We start from the raw sequence: 7924 nt of genomic DNA on the forward strand, positions 1-7924 counted from the left end.
CCAGCTCCGACAGATGCCGCTGCCGACCCTGCCCTGGATGAGCCTGAAATGGTTGCCTACATCACTGATGCTCTTGCTGCTCTGCCCATTACTGACTTTGAGGCTGCTGCTGCCTCTTGCCCGGAGATTTCTGCACTCCGTAAACAGATTGCACGTGTCAAAGGAGTCAGCTGAAAACAGCCCCCCCGGCGGAAGGGGCGTATGCTGGCGTTGTTGATCACCATGACAAAGCCTCCATCAAAAAAAAAACCACCCAGAGGGGTCGAGGCAGAGAAGGCTGACATGATTGGCAGACGTCATGAACGTGCAGGGGCACACTCAACCGGGCAACCCGGGAGTTGACACTGCTCCAACATACCAGGGAATCAACTACCCTCTCGGTACAGACGGTGGTTGTTCCTATAACCCCTCAAGAAAAAAGGGTTATCCCAGGCCTACGGTATCAACAAAACTTTACTTCGGACCGGGCCCGGCGGCTCGGGAAGCACACAGGGTTACCAGAGGAGGTCCAGAAGACCACCCCAACAGCCCCCTCTTCGCCATGCCTGAGAGAGGAGCGAAGAAAGCAGAACCAGCCCCTTATGATAGTGCCAGGTACAAAAGAGTACCCAACAAAGGGTCTCCAAAACGCCTAACCCTATGACACCCAGGCTGACCCAGCATTTTCCCCCCCGAAAAAAGCACAAGTCCCTCAGGGTACCAGAACAGCAGATCTGCATCCCCGGCGGACAACGGGTTTAACTGACCTGGACCAGCGCGACCAGACCAGTCCCGTGTCCTAACCACGCCGACATGCCCACTCCAGAAGAGGGGGTAGGTATTAGGGATGGGTACCTTTCACATTTGAACCGGTACCGGTACCTGTGAATCGATACCGGTACCCAACGGTACCTTTTTTCTGTACTTTAGTCTCAAGAAATTTAATTTACCTACCTCAGTCGTAAAAAAAATATCCAAACTTCAAATAACTACAATTTCGACAGTTTTCGGCTTGTCATTGCTCCGACTGCTTTGTTGTTGAATCAAGTCAAATCCTAGGTAAGCATATATTGTGCGTGTGAACGTTGACATGAAAAGAAAAAAGTTAAAAAAAAAGTTAAAAAAAAAAAATTAATAAAAGATTTTTTTATTTTTTTATTTTTTTATTTATTTTTCGGTTTCTCACTTGATTCGATACTCGGTAGTACCGACGTGTTTCGGTTCGGTACCTCAAAAGTACCGAATTCGGTACCCATCCCTAGTGGGTATGCGTGTCGATCTAAAACATGAAAAGAGGGCGCCACCCAGACGGTCCCATTTGGACCGTGCTCAGTGGCCCACCCCAAGGGCATGAGACCCCTCTACCTATGTTCTGATCTATTCCGTTAACATCCCCCAGATATGAACGAGAATTCATCGAGACAACCTAGTAAACTGGCGCTCGGAAGAGACAAAACTCCATCCCAGTTGCCCTATAAAAACGCTGTTTTAATAACAAGCAACCAAGGCGCACTTAGCCCCTGCGTGATTCTTAACAGAAACACACCGAGCCAGCACTATGTATGCGTCGAGACCCAAACACATCAATGGATAGTCTAGCAAGACACCAAACATTGTTCCTCCAAGTCGCCTGGGAGAACGACACGGAGCCGTCGTGCTTCATGTTCCTTCCTCTTTTTATTTAAAAAAGAAAGAAACACAGACTGACATGAATCCCACGTGACGCAGCTGAGGGTAAAAATTGTTTACATTTTTACATCCCACCACCCTCGCCATAGGGAGGAGACGGAAATCCCCAGAGAGACTTCCCACGCAAGCTGTATAGATTGAAAAGAATATATTGCAACATTGAGCTATGTAACACTTGGGTTAGGGCTCTCCGAGGAGGAGGCACTGAACCAATACACACTCAATAATCGGATTGAATCGAATACACACACAATAGAGCAGAATTCCTTTTTGAAGTTCTACTCACCTTGACAATCTGAGGAGGAGGCTCTGAACTCTGAGGAGGCTCCCTCACAGGGAAGGAGAGTCCGAACTCACAGAAGGCACTTCTCCCCGAGGAGGAGCTTCGTGAGGAGGAGCTCTGACAACTCCCTGAAACAGATCCATAACATGGACCTGAACAACCCACGGAAGTCTTACCAACAGAGACGCGCTCAGTGACTTACTCTATGGCGGGGGAATTTCCGTGGTGCACACGCCCAATCTTCCAGGGCATGGGACCAGGAAACTCCCCCCCCCCCCCCCCTCTTACCCTGTAACGTGCCGAACAGCAACGTGACAGGAACCTTGAAGGACAGGAGGTTTTAACCCCTGACCAATCAGAAAAGGGGAGGAAAGGATTACCAGTTCACCCCTTTACGACCCCACACCCATGATACGATGTAATGACAAGTAGAGCATGACACAGTCATAGCCTGCTACATGAAGCATCGAACAGCCTCACATAGCTCATGTGCTAACCTGCTACCTGATTTTTACTAAGGAAAAAACACAGAACAGAGAGGGCCCCTTAAGAGCCCCGGTACCAGACTTTACACATGTGCTTCTGTGGGCCAAACCTTACCCAGTTGTAGATCACAAGACACACACAACCCTTCATCACAACAAAAAATGGCAAAAGTACACTCTTGCTACAGAGGAACGCCGTTTTTCATAACGAGAGAATACAGAATCCTCGATTATGTATTGGCCACAGGCCTTGCTAAGCACACATGATAAGTGACCAAACAATCTTTTCTTTAGGAAAAAATAGTTTCTCAAGCGGAAAGCACAACCCCAGCAATTAAGCAGAGGGTTACATTGTATCCCCACAAACACAGTGACACAATATATTGTAAACAACATGTCTGAGAGGAGGGTGGGGAAGCCCCGGGGAAACCGGGGGGACCACCCCTCCTTCCTTACCCTTGATACGACCAAGTTGAACAGGTAACCCTGTTAATATGTGAACACACTGTTCATTGTCATTACAGGCTGAGAAAAGAATTCATTCCTCAATCACATGTCACTAAGCATAGCTTCATAGGTTAATTAACCCCCTTATTTGTGAGTTCACGTTACATGAACACACAGTGACAAGACAATTCACACACAACACGCGTCGTATCCTCAATGTATTGCAGCAACACACGTTTTGGAAAACATCGTTATTACAAAACATTTAGAAGGGAAGGGAAGAAGTGTTTAAAGTCCGGTCGGGACCTTCCTACCCTGAGTGCAGGCCAAGAGAACTGCAATCTGGCTAACGGGACACCGAAGTTGAACACAGCATCACCTGTGTTGGCGACAAGGGTAACGTCGCTGCGCCACCCAGCCGCTACGTTTCTCCATGTTGACGCAGTCCTCGCTGGCAGGGCTCCCGGTGTAGGTTCGACTAACATCCTCTGTCAAAGATGACGTCGTAGTCAGAGTATTTAAGGCATGTTATAGTCATAGAAAACGTTCAACAGTGTAGCATTAAGCTAACAGCCGTCCCACTGATAGCAACAAGCTAACGTTTACTAGCCTGGTAAACACAGCGAGCTAGCACCGCAGCTAACAGCTGACTGGCTAACACAGTAGGCCACAACTAGCACGCCAGCTAAGCAGCTGTCCGACTGATAGCAACAAGCTAACGTTTACTAGCCTGGTAACACAGCGAGCTAGCGCCGCAGCTAACAGCTGACTGGCTAACACAGTAGGCCACAACTAGCACGCCAGCTAAGCAGCTATCACCTGAACTGTACACAACGACATAACAAGCCACACTTCAGACCGGCCGCTGTCCAAGTCCCTCCCCTAAGAGGGAAAAGAAAAAGAATGTCAAACACAGTTTTCAATGGTGATCCAGACATACAGCGGGGCCAGCACAAGTCCCATTTCGGGCTGCAGCCGACTTTGAGCATGGAACTCCCGATAAAGAAGATCCTATGCCCACATTTCTTCATTAGGGTGTACTTTCATTTTTATGTGAAAGGTGGGGCCTGCACGGGACAGAGAAGCATCCGCTCGAGAATCCTGGGTTCACCAGGACCTGGTCGTGGCCCACTAGATTGATCATCATGGGCGTCAGACCAAGATCCTCTGACCGCCGTTTAAGCCAAGCAGAGGACCCCAGCCTGGAGTCGGCGTTTCGTAAATTGTCAGCTAACCCCCACAGCATCAACAACAACCAGAGCTCGCAAGCAAAACAGTACGTACCCCATCCTGGAAACAACCGCTTCTCACAACAGTCGGTGCTTCCCACAGTCCAGCTGTGTGGCCGGAGGGCAACCCCATCCAGCCGCAGCAAGGAGGACTGTAGCTGGGGAGCATGTCAGCGGCGTGAGTTCCTAATACGAAAAAGCCGTTGAAGGTCGGAATGATCATCATCTTCCAGACACTCCAGTAACGAAGACAATATCGCCGTATTTTCTCGAAAATAGTGAGAGAGAAAATAAAGATATGATGTCAACGTATCTTCCCGTTCTTTTGTTTTCCAACTTTCTTCTACCAACAACCTCGTCAAGTGGGGATCTACAGAAGGCACTTCCTTGTGGTGAAAGTGAAGAAGGAGGCGAGTAGGTGACCACACACCTGCTTATGAAGGTAAGCGGATGGGGGTGTGGCCAGACGAATGTTGGGATGTAAAGGTACATGGTGGAATTTCTTATTCAGTGCTGGTGCACGAAGTGAAATACAGTGCAGTATGATGCTGAGCGAGATCCATAACGAAATAGAACTGGATGCAAGAATATGTGACTGATTAGATATTGGTCTTCCGAATGTAGCTTGTCAACAGATATCTTGTTTTGTTGTATTTTCGGAGGTATGCAATGTGGTGTTTGAAAAAAGAAAAGAATCCTACAGTTGTATCCTATTTCAGATCTGTGAAACAGAGTATTTTGTGTTAATGTTCATGTTCACCTTTCTTATATTTTCTGGTTTACTAACCTTTATTCATACAGTACTGAGTACAGTTAAGGAAAATGGTTATGCCTGAATGCAGGTTCTGAGATTCTTCTATTTAGCCTCAGAGGAAATGTTTTTTCTACAAAGAGAGGAAATGTTGTGTCCTACTGTTATACAGTGTTTAAAGAATGCAGTTACTTATTTGCACCACTTGGTGTCACCTGCCTAGACAGGTATGTAGAAGAAGCGTGAATACAGGAAGTGAGGCTTGCATGCCATGATGTGTGATGCTATGCAGAAACTAAACAAAGAATAGTCAATTGAAATGGATCCACTCTCTCCAGTGTCTTATTCATTGCCATCCACCTCTACAGAGCTGTACTGTATACCCATTCTGCAATCTGTTAAAGGGGAACTATTTTACTATTTCTTTCACTATTTGGGCACTTTTACACAATTCCTGTGAGTCTATGGAACACCTCTGTAATATATATATATTTTTTATTCATTGTTTTGTATTTCTAATCAAGTCCTCAAAAACAGCATTTTTCTACCTCAAGATCTCGAGCTGTTTTGAGCCTCGGCTCCTAAACCACTGCGCCGGGCCTGCTGAGCGTCGTGTTCGCCTGAACATTAACATGCAGCAGTGACTATATGACATCACATATAGGCACATTTTCAAACGACTCAGTTCAGTGAGGGTGAATATTGTGAGAGGAGAATTGGAAGAATGCACCAATATGAGAATTTTGAGACATAGATCATATTAATATAAGTTCACATAGCTAGGAAACAATGCTAAACACTCAAAAAGGCCATTTATAAGATAGTTCCCCTTTAATAAAGTCAATCAAATTCAATCACTCAATCTCTTTCTCTTAGATATGTGGTGAGGCAGCACAGTATACAAATAAAAAAATAGTTTATTATTACTTTATCATCATAAAGGGTATTGATCGTGTTGATATTGAGTAACTCCTCTGTAAGGACATGTCAGAACTCGTCACCAGCACCTTCACTATTCTATTAACTGCTTTTGTTTAAAGTCGAACTTCAAAACCGCCATGTTACCGGCCAAAATGCTTGGTAGACAATCTAGGAAATAAGAAGAATTGAGGCCTTACGTTAAATGTTCATGTCGTTCTCCTTTCCTCCAACATGGCTGCCTGTCACCATTGGTAACCACTTTTGAAATGTATGTACAGAGGTAGAGTAGGGAAAACACTGAAAAAGGAGTCATGCAGTATTACTGCTCCACTGAGACTTTGTTTACAAGATTAATACATTTTTGTTGATATATTTCACCTATAGCTATATCAACACACAGCAAATATTGTTTTGCACATTGTTTCTTCCAACATGGAGGACAAATGATCGTTCCAAACACTCTGTGAAAGGCCTCTATAGAACCTCTGTGTACATGCCGAAGAAGGCCTATGAGGCCCAAACATCAATATTAATCTTGTTATTGTTGTTGGCTCTGAGATCCAACATGTGGACATGATCGTTCAGCCACTGGGCAGTGGGCATGCCCAACGAGAACATCTGGCCTGTAAGCATTCACATCTTACCTTTTAAATTGTGTAACATTTTGACCACCATTACCATGATGATCTGTGTTTGAGAGAGAATCTAAATGTATCAAAGGATAATAGAATAAATGAAGACACAGAATGCAGTCTGCACTATAGGTTTAAAGATATATATTTTATGTGTTTTACTTTTTTATTTAAACATAAACATATTTAATGTAAAGCAACCTAGAGCCACGCATGCACGCACACACACACACACACACACACACACACACACTTATAATTGAGAATAGCTTTTCTCATAGTAGTGGGGCAGCTTAGCTGAAGAAATGTGCACTTTGTGATACAAGCGTCAAACGTGGCACATTGTGTAGCTTAATATATTTAGAAGAAATCTGGATATTGGGCCACTGAAAATTAGCCCCCTACTGGCCATGGCAGGCATCAACGTTATTAGATGAGTTTTAGGGGGGCTGTGCCACATTGGTATCACTGGAAAGGTAACATTCTCCTCTGTCTTTTCATAATGGCTGATATGAAATTTAGAGGTGCTACAACCCCCCCCCCCCCCCTAATAACGTTGATGCCTGCCATGGCCACTAGGGGGTGAATTTGCAGTGGCCCAATATTCAGATTTCTTCTAAATATATTAATACATTATCCCTTATTAGATAGCTGCAGGGCTGCTCATCTAAGAGCAGAGCAGATAAAACAGAAACAGGAAACACTTGACTTTGAGAGCCAAAGCTCTGTCTAGAGAATAATAAAAACACTTATACAAGAATGAAACATAATCACACAAACAACGAAATGCACATCTGTAGTGTGTGTTTTCAACTTGCCTCATTTGTTGAATCTCAGGTAGGTCTCCCCCCTCTCTGCCATCCAATACCCCCGGGCCAGGTCCAGTCGGATGGTTCTCTCGGTCGTCCCACATGCACTTTTTCGCATTGTCCTTGGTTCGTTTCACAACTGAAACAGGCTAACTGTCTTTTCCTCTGATGAAGGAGGTTCGGTTAAAGGCCCGCTGGTGAATGGCAGCTTTGATTGCTGGAACTGTCTCTTAGATCTTTATCTTCTTTGGCCAGTGATAAGGTTGCTGTCCCATAGCTGGGTGGTGGTCAGTAGCTGCAGAGTGGAGCAGGCTGGTATGGTCTCTGCCTCCCAGTTATGGAGCAGTAGGGTCAGCTGCATCTGCTTCTCTCTGGAGCAGTAGGGTCAGCTGCATCTGCTTCTCTCTGGAGCAGTAAGGTCAGCTGCATCTGCTTCTCTCTGGAGCAGTAAGGTCAGCTGCATCTGCTTCTCTCTGGAGCAGTAAGGTCAGCTGTATCTGCCTCTGGAGCAGTAAGGTCAGCTTCCTCTCTCTGCAGTAGGGCCGGCTGGCATTGGTTTGGCACAGAGATGGAGGACCCCCCTTGAGAAAGCACAAAGGAGAGGTACAGGTGTATGTGGGAGAGAGAGAGAGAGAGAGAGATGTTGTAGTGAGTGCCAGCTGGAAGACAGAAATCACAAAGCTCTGTATATCTCACTAT

The sequence above is a fragment of the Notolepis coatsorum genome, assembly GCF_963971535.1.
Source record: "Notolepis coatsorum genome assembly, chromosome: 3".
Taxonomy (NCBI): Eukaryota; Metazoa; Chordata; class Actinopteri; order Aulopiformes; family Paralepididae; genus Notolepis; species Notolepis coatsorum.